The 12,927-nt window shown below is 34.1% G+C and overlaps 1 protein-coding gene and 1 pseudogene across 9 annotated transcripts in view; both read right to left on the bottom strand.

Annotated features, from left to right (window-relative positions):
• The window catches only part of JMJD1C (jumonji domain containing 1C), a 355,043-nt gene that overhangs the window by 263,791 nt on the left and 78,325 nt on the right, over positions 1-12,927 (bottom strand). The window lies entirely within an intron of this gene.
• On the bottom strand, positions 6,391-8,561 carry LOC306660379 (pantothenate kinase 3-like; annotated as a pseudogene). The gene has a single exon. The product of its transcript is annotated as a pantothenate kinase 3-like (transcript).

Raw genomic sequence — 12,927 nt, 5'->3', positions numbered from 1 at the left:
CCTTTTGGTTTCCTTTTTCATTGATGGTTCAAGGGGAAATATGTCTATAGGATTTTTTTTAATACATGTCCAAACGATCAATATTTTCTGCATGCTTATTATATATCAGACACTGCCATTAGCTGAATTATGAACAATAAAAGACCACCCTATTGAAAAGACATATGTAAACAAATGATTACAATATCATGAAGGATTTTTTTGCTTCCTGTGCATTTCAGACCACCACTACCCCCATGACAATGAAAAATCTCCATAAAACATATTTTACGTGTTTTTTTTTTTTAAAGTAAGACAAGAGATAAGAAAACATGCAGCAATTATTAAGACAAGAACCTCAAAAGGTAAGAAACACAGAAAGATAAGTAAGCAAAGCACTATCAGTTACTTTTTGCTGTGGGGTTGAAAGGCAAGGAATTGTCATTTCTCCAGAACAGATTTAACCAAGTCCAAATCTAGAGTTCACCAAAGATAAAGACCATGATAAACTCTTTGAGTTAAGAGTTCCAAAAGGCTGTATCCTAAGAACAAGAGTGATCCAGAAGTTAATCACTTTTTTTTACATGGTTTGCAGTTTAGCTTTAAATAATCAATGTGGCTCAGAAAATATCAAATCATAATGGAAATAAGGCAATCAGAGATGATCAAACTACTCCTGTCACCAGGCACCTGAAGAAAATTCATATTCTCTCTGGAAAAAGATAACATGATCCTAAGTTTTAAGTTTTTTTTCAATAATTAATTTTTCAAAGAAAATTTACTGTACAAAATCAAAGAAAACTAAGCACATAAGTTAACATGAAGAAAATTCAAAAGAATGGTAAATGACAAAAATTACTTATAAATATTCCTGTAAAACCAAATGTCAACAAAAATACTACATATCAAAGATTTATAGAATATAGCTAAAGAAATAAGTGAGAAATGTAAAATCTTAAATGCACACATTTAGAAAAGGCTGGAAAACAATGAACAAACACTCCACCTCTAATAAAGAGAAAGAACTATGAAAGAGACAAACCAGAAGAATAAAAAAATAAAGATCAGAGCAGAAACAAAGTACAAAACAAACATTCTATAAGGAAGACTGACAAAACCAAAACTTGCATTTTTTGAAAAGATTGAAACTGATAAAATCTGCCAGGAAACAAAAACAAAACAAAACCCAGGAAGACACAAGTAATTAACTGTAACCAGAATGAAAAAGAAGAGACATTAAGTAGATCTTACAGACACTGCTTAGCACGTGTACAAACTTAAATGGCAAAACTACAGCAAAGCAAAAAAATTACTGATGTAAAAATTAGGTCAGCAATTATTTCTAAGTAGAAGAAAAGAGTTAAGATGATTGAGAAGTGGAACTGGTAAAATTTCTGGGGGGCTGGCAATGGTCTACATCTTGATCTGAAAAATGTTTATAAAGCAATAACTGATCTGTACATTTCTAGTTCGTATACTTTTTTTGGTACTGGTGACTGAACTCAGTGGCACTGGACCACTGCGCCACATTCCCCATTCCTATTTTGTATTTTATTTAGAGACAGGATCTCACTGAGTTGCTTAGCACCTCGCTTTTGCTGAGGCTGGCTTTGAACTTGAGATCCTCTTGTCTCTGCCTCCCAAGCCGCTGGGATTGTAGGTGTGCACCACCATGCCCGGCTTGGTGTACTTTTTTTGAGTAATTGTTATGAACTGAATTCCACTCCCCTCCATTCCCAAAATTTATATGCTGATGCCTATCAGTCAGCTTCCTATAGCTGTGACAAAATACTTAAAATGAACAATTGGAGAAAAGATTTATTTTGTTTCAGTTTCTGGGGTTTCAGTCTATGGTCACTTGGTCCTGTGACAAGGCAGAACAACGTCATGATGAGAAGAGCATGATGGAGCACAGCTGCTTACCTCATGGTAATTGGAAAGTAATGAGAGAAGAAAGGAAGAGGCCAGGGTTCCAATATTCACTTCAAGGGCACACTCCCAATGACCTAACTTCCACTACCCTACCACTACCACCCCTGCTTCGCATCCACACCCACCCACCACAAAGGTTCCACCCCCTTCCAACAGCACCACAGGCTGGCAACTAAGTATTCAGCACATAAGCCTTTAGAGAACTTTTAAGGTTCAAACTGTAACAATGCTTTAACTCCTAAGGGTCCTTAAGGAGGTAATGCAGTCAAAAGGGTCAGACCTTAATCTGAAATCTGACTAAAACTGGTACAATTATAAGACAGTAAGAGACCCAAACTCCTCCCTCCCCCAACACACTCACAGAACAGAAAAGCTATGCTAGGACAAAGGAGAAGCCAGCTGTCTGCAAATCAGAAGAGTCTCTACACCAGAAACCAACCTTGAAGGTTTCTTGATCTTGAACTTCTGGCCTGCAAAAACTGTGAGAAATTTTTATTTGTAAATTACCCCACACTACAATAGTTTGTTAGGGCAATCCTGGCAGATTAACAATTTAGTTTTAAAATTCAGAAAGTTGGGCTGGGGTTGTAGCTCAGTGGTAGAACACTTGCCTAGCATGTGTGAGACACTGGATTCCATTCTCAGCAGCACATACAAATAAATAAAGGTCCATGGACAATTAAAAACTATTTTATATAAATATATAAAATTCAAAAGGTTAGAAAATATGAAGTGGTTAAATGTAAATATAATAAAATGCAATTAACAATTTTTGAGATCAGAGATGTTTTATTATAAAAACTACAATGAAGTAATAAAAAAGAAAAAAATACTACCATTTGCCCAAGTTAGTTTTATCAACTGATAAACCTACTTTACCCTTTTCGCACATTTGTTTACAACATTCCCTTTACCTGGAATACCTTTTAATCTCCAATCTGAGCACTTTTCTTCAAGATATGAACACTATTTCTCTCTCTTCAAAGTGTCGTCTCTCCTTTTCACCTAGTCAATGTACATTAGTATTGTACCTGACTCTCAAACTATATGCTGCTTTTTGCAGAGAAAACAACTGAACAATGATTCTTGACTTTGATTACCATGAAAAAAAAAAAAAAAAGAATTTGAGAAAGGTTACCTCATGGTCATGTTATTAAGATTTTGCCATTCCATATGAAAGTGAGGGCAGTTTAATGAGTAGGTATTCAGGTGGATTTCTTTTCTTTCTTTCTTTCTTTTTTTTTTTTTTTTTTTTTGGTGTTTAAGAATGAGAGTGAGAAAAAGTAGTTTTAACCGTTTTTAAGTGCAAAATTTAGTGGCACTAGTTACCTTCACACTGTTAAGCAACCATTACTACTAGTATTTGCTTTCAAAATTTTTCATCACCCCAAAGGGAAAAAAAACTTTATGCCCATTAAGTAATAACTCCTAATTATCCTCATTATCCTGTCACCTTAGTCCCTGAAATTTCTCTCTCTCTCTCTCTTACTCTACTCTACTCTACTCTATGAATTTGCCTATTCTAGATGCTTCATACAGGGGAAACCATACAATATTTGTCTTTTTGAGTCTGACTTATTTTGCTTAGTATACTGTTTTTAAGATTCTCACTGTTGCATGACTCAATTTCCTTTTATAGCTGTGTGTGTGTGTGTGTGAATAAAAGCTCATTTTAACCACTTATCTGTTGGACATTTGAGTCATTTCTGCCTTTTTGACTATTGTAAAAATGCTACAATAAACTTTATTTTTAAATTTTTTAAATTAATTGATGACGCTTTACTTATCTGTATGTGCTACTGAGAATCGAACCCAGTGTTTCACACATGCTAGGTGAGTGCTCTACCACTGAGCCAATCCCAGCCCCTACAATAAACTTTAGTACATAGTATTTGTTTGAATCTGAGCTTTCAATACTTTTTGATATATACCTTACAGGGTAATTGCTGAGTTGTATAGTAAATTCCATGTTTAACTTTTTGAGTAATAGCTGAAAACATCATTTTACATATCCACCAACAATGCATGAAGGTTCCAATTTCTCCATATCCTTGCCAATACTGATATTTTCCAGGGATTTTTGGTTTGTTTGTTTCTTGGTTAGTTGGTCTTTTTTCTTTTTAACTTTAGTCATTCTAGTAAGTGGAAGTACATGGTGGTTTTAATTTTCATTTCCCTAATGACTCACAATACTGAGAAGCTTTTCATGTGTTTATTGGCCATTTGTTTACATGTTATTCTGAGAAAGAACATACTAAGTTGGGTTGTCTTCTGTTGTTAAGTTTTACATCTTTATACATTTGGACATTATACCATTATCAAATCCATCATAATGTGTATTTTTGTAATGAAGACACCATGTTTTCATATAAACAACTGTTGAGTCATTTTTAAAGCAACTTGCTCAAGTGTTATCTCTAAGTTATATAACTTCATTTTCTCAAATCTAGATTTTTTCAAATCTGCATATCATAACAGACATAAGGATTTCTTAAAAATTAAAAAAAGGGGGAGCTGGGGAGATAGCTCAGTTGGTAGAGTGCTTGCCTTGCAAGCATCAAGGCCCTGAGTTCATATTCCCAGCACCAAAATAAATAAATAAATAAATAGGCACAAACTGCTCTGATCACTAAAAGCAAACCCTTAATACTTGATTTTCTTTGCTTAAAAAAAAAAAAAAGTAATGATGGATGGGGAGCATTATAAAAACATTCAAATCTGTGACACAATATCAAGAAATATTTTTCAGATCTGGATGCAATCAGTAAATGTGTTAGAAATCCTTTTGCCACTATTTTCTAGGCTGTAACATTCAACCTTTCAGTTTTTGACTATGGTACTTTACTGTCTCAGTCCATTTTCTGTTGCCATACCTAAGGCCCAGATATATCGGGAGAATTTTAGTTTATTTGGCTAACAGTCTGGAAATTGGGACATCTAAGACCATAGCATCAGTATCCGCTCAGGGACTTCTTGCTGTTTCATAACATGGTAAAAAGAGAACATGCCAAGATAAAGCAAGTATCACAGAACCTCATGACTTCATCTAAACCTAATTACCTCTGAAAGGCCCCATACTTACTAATACCATTAACATATGATTTGGGAATTAATTTTCTCACACATGAACTTTTAGGTAACACCTTTCAAGCCACAGCACAAACACACCAATTCCAAAGTATTTTTTCAAAGTTTCTACTCTACAGTAAACAAAAACACCCAAAACTATATGACAGAAGCACTAAATACTTACTGCCATTTCTATTTACAACAGTAATTTAGGAATTTATCTGACTGAGCGAGTAAATAAACAAACAGAAGACAGAAACCTGTACTAAAATATAGGTATAGATAGATATAGTTAGAATATTGAACTACAAATATTTCCTATTAACTGACATAAAATTATTATTAGTATTTTAATATTATGTAAAATTTTAAAAATAAATTTGATAGGCATATACAGAGGAGGCCAGAAGTCCAAAATTTTTAGATGAGTTTTAAAACAGAATATAAAGTTCAGTGATAGTTTAGCTCTTACAGATGAAAACAAAAACTTTCTTAAACATGAGATACATTGCTAAACACTAGACATTAAATCATTCCCAACACAAGATATTTTATTATAGTTAACTATATTTATAAAAATCTCAAATCACAGGGCTGGGGTAGCTCAGTGGTAGAGTGCTTGCCTAAATACATGTGAGGCACTGGGTTCAATCCTCAGTGCCACATAAAAATAAATAAAATAAAGGTACTCTGTCCATCTACAATTAAACATACATTTAAAAATGTCAAATCACAGGGAAAATTTTTTATTAAATTTTAAATTAAAGTTACTTCTTTTCTTTTTGCAGCTAATTTACTGATTTTAGAAAAGTCTTACTCTAAGAATTCAATTTAGGAAGATATTTTTTCTAAAAGAAAAAGATTTCAGGGGCTAGGGCTGTGGTTCAGTGGTAGAGTGCTTTCCTAGCACGTGTGAGGCACTGGGTTAGAGTCTCAGCACTGCATATAAATGAATGAATAAAATAAAGGCCCATCAACATCTAAAAAAACTATTTTACAAAAAGAAAGAAAAGAAAAAGATTTAAGCTGCAGGTGTAGCTTAGTGGTAGAGTTCACAGGGTCCTGGGTTTAATCCCCAGTAACAAAATAAAATAAAAAATGAAAGTTAAAAAAAAGATTAGAAAGTAGCCATGTAGTTAGCTTTGTCCCCATTTCTGATTTGGCAGTTAAAATATAGTTGATCAAGTATAAAAACTATTAATCTGATGTTTTAGTGATCCTTTCATTTATATTATTTCCTTCAAAAATTCAGATTTTAAAATAACTTCACAACGTCATGGTTAAAAAATACCATGGTTTTTGATATACTTTATTTAACTAATGGCAGACACCCTTGAAATAGCATTTGTTAAATACAAGTCTTTAAAATTTAGAAGATCAATTAGTTTACCAAACATTATAGATTTTTTTTTAATTTTAAACTATAATTGCTTTTATTACCAAATGTAGGAAAACACCGATTCTCTAATAATTCTGTAATACTGCCTCAGACTCCCACAGTTTTAAAACACCCATTTAAAATAAATGATTCTGATGCTGTTCATAATAGAATAAAAATCTTTAGCTTTCATGGTTCATATTGAATAAGAAATATATTAAATTTGGGCATGATAAATTAGTAAAAAGAGCATGGAACTATTGATTCACTCAAATCATATCCCATTTGAATAGTCTAAGGACTTCATCAGACAGATTCAAAAATAAGTAAGTAAACTTTCAATTTAAAAATACAAACATTTCAATGTGTTGATTAAATAAAAAATACAGAAAGTGTGATGTCACCAAATGTGCATTTTTCAGGATTCATTCCAAAATTCAGGGTAACATATAATATTTCATTTAAATTATGGCATTTGAGGAAAATTATACTTTTGGGCAAAGATCACATAGTACATGCTTTTTTTGAGGAGGATGTGTTAGAAAAACTACAATAATATTGCCTTAACATTTCTAAAATCACATAAAACCATCATCTCTGACTGCCATTACAATAAATTTTCATACTGAGTATATTACTGTCTGCTTACTAGTAATCATAACACATAAAATGGACTCAAAATGAATATTTAAAATCAATTATTTTTCATAAGTGAAACATTTCTGAGACTTTTTAAGATTTGTGTCTTAAGCATACAGTACTACAATGCTGGCTACATAAAATAAATAGAAAATCTTTCTGAGAGGAAGCTCAATAATCAGAGGCTATACTGCATTTAAAGATTGAACACTGGCTATATACAGAAGGGAAAACACTTCAACAATACTTCATGTTACAGAGTTCTCTCTTTAATATGGCATTCATGAGTTTTCCATTCTGACATTCAAAATTAACAGGAATAGTGAAATTCTTTTATCCTTTGGTTTCCAAGGACAAACAATGCAGTTAAAATGCCTCTGGTTTTAGTTCCTCTAGGATGACATTCATTAGCAGAGTAACCTCTGATGCTTCAGCTGAAGTTTGGCAGCCCAAGAAGTGCACCAACTGCTCCAAAGTATCCCTCATGTTCTAGAAACAATGCTTTCAGTTGACCTTTGGACCAATAATCCAGTGCATATGCCAGAAGTTTCATTGATAGAGTATTGACACGTAAAAAGTTCCCAACAAAGACAACTCTATTTTCTCATTAACAGCGCACATTCGTGCCACAGAACCAATATTATTGGTGATAGTAACTAAAGTAGCTCTTGCCAGATCTTCTTTACTAACAGATTCTCGCTTCTCTTTATAAATCATATTTCCAAAACTAGATGCTACAGTCCAACCTGGCAGACCAAATCTTTCATAATCGCCTCCATAAATATCACGGACCAATTTGTCAGCTTGGGTGCTGTCACCTTTGGATGCCATTTCAAGAGCCTCTTCAAAACTTTCACAGCCAGTCAGTAAACTGCATAAACCCAGAAAGGTACCCCCTCCAAGGCTTGTCCCGGTCACTCGTTTATAGTTATCTTTGTAGTGGACTGCTAAGATACTGACTCCTGAACCAATGTTCACCACCAGTAGTGGATAGGGGTCATCTAGGTTAAAAGGCATCTTTTGGCATCACTCAGGTTCTGAGGCATTAGCAAAATAATAGCACTCTGCTTGTCCATTGAAACTGACAGAATCTATATACAGCAAGCCTTTTACAAGGCAGTCAAGTTCATCCAGTTTGTGCAGGTGGAGGTTTCCAATTGTGCGAAAATCTTTTTCAAACTTGTAAGCACCACCTCCTGTAGCACACAGCACCGTTTGTAATGTAGAGAAGTTTTTGTCTCTTCCCATTTGGATAAAAGTAGGCAGGTCATGAGTTGGAAATCTGATAAAGTGCAAGTTCCCTCTTCGACCAAAAAGTGTTAAATCCTTAAGTTCAAGGTGTACATCCCGAATGCCAGTGGATCCATATGCTACATTAGAAGTCAAATATTTCCGAACACTTTTTAAGCTCTCAACTTCCTCTTGCTCTTCTTCTGCTGTGATATCAATAGATTCAAAATACGAGAGCTTTACTAGAGTTCCCCCAATGTCCATGCCAAACCATGGGAAAGAGAGTTTCTTGGCATTCTTGATCTTCATGGCGTTGGCCTGAGGGGCGAGGGGAAGCCTCGGGTCCGGAGCACGGGGAAGCGCGGCGGCGACTCGGGAGCTGGCAGGGCGGCGACTCGGGAGCTGGGAGGGCCGCGCCAGGAGGCCGGGCCGGTTCCTCCCCTCAGGCCGGGGGGCGGGCTTAGGGCGGGGCGGCGGGGCCTGGGGCGCCGGCCTCGCCGCTCCGCAACCCCCCCCCCCCCCCCCCCGCAGCCGCTACGAACAAAAGGCCCCGGTCCCAAACATTATAGATTTTAAGAAGAAATTCACACTCAGAATATGAGGAAGATGATGAATTAAAGTCAAGGACATAAAAACATTTTTAAAATGTTGCAAAACTACACCATTTCAAGAGGGGAAATTCTGTTTGGCAATTTTTGTATGTATGTATAATTTTAATAATAATAATAATAGTTTTAATAATTTTCTCTATAACTGAGTTCAATAATTTTCCCAATTCTAATAGGGTAACAAACATTTTATTATCTAATTTGCATTAATATTGATAAAAATCAAGTAAATTTTATAAATTGTTTTATACAAGTTGCAAAGGGCTCATTTGTTACAAAGCATTCCCTGCTTCATAAAATCTAGGAATAATGCTCAACATATCAAAGAGATCAAATAAATGCTATTAAAAATCCTGGTCCTTAGAATTCCTTTCTAAGGAGAAGGAAATAAACTTTCCTATACAGTGCAAGATTTGGACACAGACTAGAAATGAGTATGACCAAAAATATGAAATGAAACCATTTTTTAGTTTAAGTTACAATTGATCATGATTATTTCCCTAGTCTGTTACTTTGGAAACAAAAAGAAATTAAAAACAATGAAGAAGGGTGAAAGGGAAACAAGAAGAGCAAGAAATTAAAACTCAAAAAATGCTAATTTTTGACTACCATGTATTTTCACTTTCTCTTATTCTTGATTTTTACCTGAGAACTAGGACAAGGAAAACTATTCTGTATAAACCACTGTTATTTGGAACTTCAGTTAAATGTAGCCAAACTTAATCTGCAAGTGGAAAAGCCCTCAACACTCTCAATACATTCCCAACAGTTAGCATTAGTGGCATTAAGGAGAAAAAAATATGATACAGAAAGATAAAACAACAAAACTTTAAAAATCAGATGCAAGTTTCAATAACATGATAGAAGATATGAGGCTTGAACTAGCTATAAGCACACAACTTTGCTGATATTTAACTGAAAATAGAAATCCATAGATATTGAATGTTTAAGAAATGCCTTCCAGAGGCCATGAAAATTCATTATATTAATTTTCATGACAATCCTAAAATCACACAGGAATCCCACGAAAGAAAAGATATGTGCTTTTATTAACTGACTTGAGCTCTAATTAGACTATCAATCTACCAAAGGTTATATAAACAAAATAAATAATTTCTTTTCTCTATATATAAATCACAAGCAAGGGCTTAATTTCTTTAAGTACATCAAATCTGAAAAACAGTAGTGACAGCTTGACTACAACAGAAAGACAACTAATAGTTTGATTATTATATCATTAATAAAACCACAATGGTAATCTTCTTAATAATGACAAAGATAATTAAAACTGATCTCAAACTAAAACTTTATTGGGTCAAGACATATAATGTAAATTAAATGAATTTCAAAAAGGGTAAAGGGAGCTAATTTAGATAAGAATTAATTTAGAAACTGCCTAACACAATAAAAATCTCTAGCCAATCTAACCAGGAAAAAAGGAATACACAAATTATCAGTACCAGGAATGTGAAAAGTGGCATGACTACAAAGTCTACAGTTATTAAAAAAAAAATAGTAAGAGAATATTATAAACAACTTTATGCCAAAATTTGATAATTTAGTTGAAATGGAAAAATTTCATGAAGGTCTCAAACATCAACCTCACAAAAGAAACTATGAATAGCCTCACATTCATTAAAGAAACAGTACTTTTTAAAAAAATCAATACATAGGATTTCATCAAAACAAGTAACTTCCAATGTCTGAATAACATGAAAAGACAAACTACTGACTGAGAGAAAATACTCATAAAATACACGTTCTTACAAACTAATAAAAATGGGTAAAAATAAGAAGGGTCAACTAAAGAAAATACATTAATGGTAAGTAAACACATGAAAAGATGTGCTCAAATCATTAATCATAAGGTAAAATGGAAATTTAAATTCCAGTGAGATACCTCAAACCACTTTCAAGGATACTAAAATCAAAATGGCTGGCTATGCCAAATACTGGTGAGGATGTAGAACAGAAAAAGAGCATTTGATTATATCTATAGAAACTAGGGGAAATTCAAACTAACTGTTAATTACAGAAAGCAGATTAGTGGTTGCCAAAATATGTGGAGGGAAATGAAAACAAAAACCCACACAGGTCATAGGAGATGTTTTATTGTTTTCAGTATGGTGATGGCTTCATGTGTTTACATGTCATGTCATGTATGTGCAGCTTATTATGTCAATTATACTTAATAAAGTGCTCGGCAATCAACCCAAAAAAGTATAAACTGAAAAAAATTATTGATATTGATCAACAATAATAAAAATCCATCCTTATATGATGTTTTAAATGTATATTAAATTATTTTTGATCACTTGATAACAAAAGAGGAATAGGAAAATGGATGTAATAAAGATAAACCTAGAGAGGGTTAAAAGAAAGAATGTTTACCCAATACAAATATAATACAAGGGCTGGGGAGATAGCTCAGCTGGTAGAGTGCTTGCCTCACAAGCACAAGGCCCTGAGTTCGATTCCCAGTACAGCAAAAAAAAAAAAAAACGAGAACACAAAATAAACTTATTTTATACATATTTATACAGATGAAAAACATAGGGGATGTACAACATGTGAAGCAGTTCAATTTCTAATAGATGAACAATATATGAAAGAAGAAATACCATATCATGAATACAGATGCCCAGAAAATCCACACTGAATGCTATCAGAAACATCAGAATGATGTTTAACATCACTCGAACGTGGATCATTACAATAATTTCATAAGGGCTCTTCTACTTTTGCCCTCATCCCACACTTCAACACTCTACAGACTGAGATTCCTTATACAAAGTAAGTGCTTGGGAACAAAAAAGTGACTCAATTTTCAAATTTCTTCAGATTTTGGAGTACTTGCATAGACTGGTTAAGTATCCTTTATCTGAAAATTGAAAATGCTTCAAAATCCTAAAGGTTCTGAGCATCATGTCAGTGATCGAAAAGTTTAAGAGTTTATAGCATTTTGGATTTGAGATTAGGGATGCCTAGCCTATAGTATCAACCAAGCAAGTGTAGTGATTCTTTGAAAAACATCATACTCTTGCCTTCAGAATACAAGTTCAATAAGATCCCATAAGATCCCTGGCAAACTACTACCTGTCGTCCAATGATACTTCTGCTCCAGTCTGTATAAGATCTGTCCCACTAAGACGCATGTACTGAAAGCTTAGCTCCCAATGTAAAGGTAATGAGAGGTGCTGGAACCTTCAAGAGGTGGGACTTAGTAGGGGGCCACAGGGGCACCACTCATGGAAAGTATTAATGCCTGTTTTGCAGAAGTGAGTTAGATAATGACCTGTTTTACAGACCAGAAAACAGGGTTATTCCTTTTCACAGATGGGGGGGGGGGGCGGGGGCGACACAACATTTTGGAGAGGTTTCATAGGACTGAATTGGCTACCCCACAATGGAGTTGTTATGAAGCAAATTTGGTTTTCTCAGCTCACTCTCACTTCCTCTTACCATGTGACCTCACTACATTCAGCATTTGCCCCCATAGTTATGCCAGACAAGCCAATGCCACAGCATCATATTGCTGAACCTTCAGAAGTACAAGCTAAATAATAAAAATTTCTAGTCCACAGTACATCCCTGATTTTTTCTCACCATCTCCATGGAAACAAATTTCAGAACAAAATACTTATTACCATTAGTTCATATATCATAAGTTTGGGGAGATATTTATGTTGTGTCTACCTCTGTTCACATGGATTTTTTTAAAATACCATTTCTATTTTATCAATCTTAGTGAGTTACCCTTAATAATAGTTACCCCCAATTTTTTTATTGACGTAAATAATTGATAAGTATACTATTTAATTCTCTATCATATACATAAAGCCAATGTATAAATTATATAAAAATCACTTGTCATGAAATTATTTCACTGACATGTTTCATAATCTTGCTAATCTACAGTCTATTTTAAAAATTAATTGGGCATAACAAAGCCACTAGAAACTTATTTCTGCATCAATCACAGGGATGTTGATACTTCTACCAGTTACAGAAAAGTATGTAAGCAGCAAGAAGATCAAAGGCAATGATTTCACCTTTAGTAACAGCAAGAAATAAAAGAATCTTAATCTACAG

The sequence above is a fragment of the Sciurus vulgaris genome, assembly GCF_902686455.1.
Source record: "Sciurus vulgaris genome assembly, chromosome: 4".
In the NCBI taxonomy this organism is placed as follows: domain Eukaryota; kingdom Metazoa; phylum Chordata; class Mammalia; order Rodentia; family Sciuridae; genus Sciurus; species Sciurus vulgaris.
This window is presented reverse-complemented; position numbering and strand designations above follow the sequence as displayed.